This window comes from Diaphorina citri, unplaced genomic scaffold, assembly GCF_000475195.1.
Source record: "Diaphorina citri unplaced genomic scaffold, Diaci psyllid genome assembly version 1.1 scaffold4269, whole genome shotgun sequence".
Classification (NCBI taxonomy): Eukaryota; Metazoa; Arthropoda; class Insecta; order Hemiptera; family Psyllidae; genus Diaphorina; species Diaphorina citri.
This window is the reverse complement of record NW_007381668.1, coordinates 3,156-3,557: the sequence shown is the minus strand read 5'-3', so window position 1 is coordinate 3,557 and position 402 is coordinate 3,156.

Below are 402 nucleotides of genomic sequence, written 5' to 3'. Positions count from 1 at the left end.
TCGGGGGTATGCTCCTCCCCACAGTCAAGGAGCAAAAAAAACCCCGCGGGGAGCCCTTGGCCCCCCCCCCCCCCCTCCCTGAAACTGCCCTGCCTGTATAGTGTGTAGGTATAGGATACGCATTACCTACCGTGGTAGGTAGGCTATTTACAAACTGTCTTCATGAATTATTTATGTAATTAGTTCAATATGTAATTAGTTTTATACAATGTCACTCAAACCTTCGACATTTGAGAGCTAAATAAACAATGGTTGATCGAGTGACCAGAAACCAGTCCCGAGGGGTATACTTAAAGTATCATACAACGAAATAAAAAAATACCGTTCCTTTGTGTACTCATTTTCCTCACGAGGCTGAGTGGGCGTAGGCCCCGCTACAGTCAGTCACAAAAATTGATCATT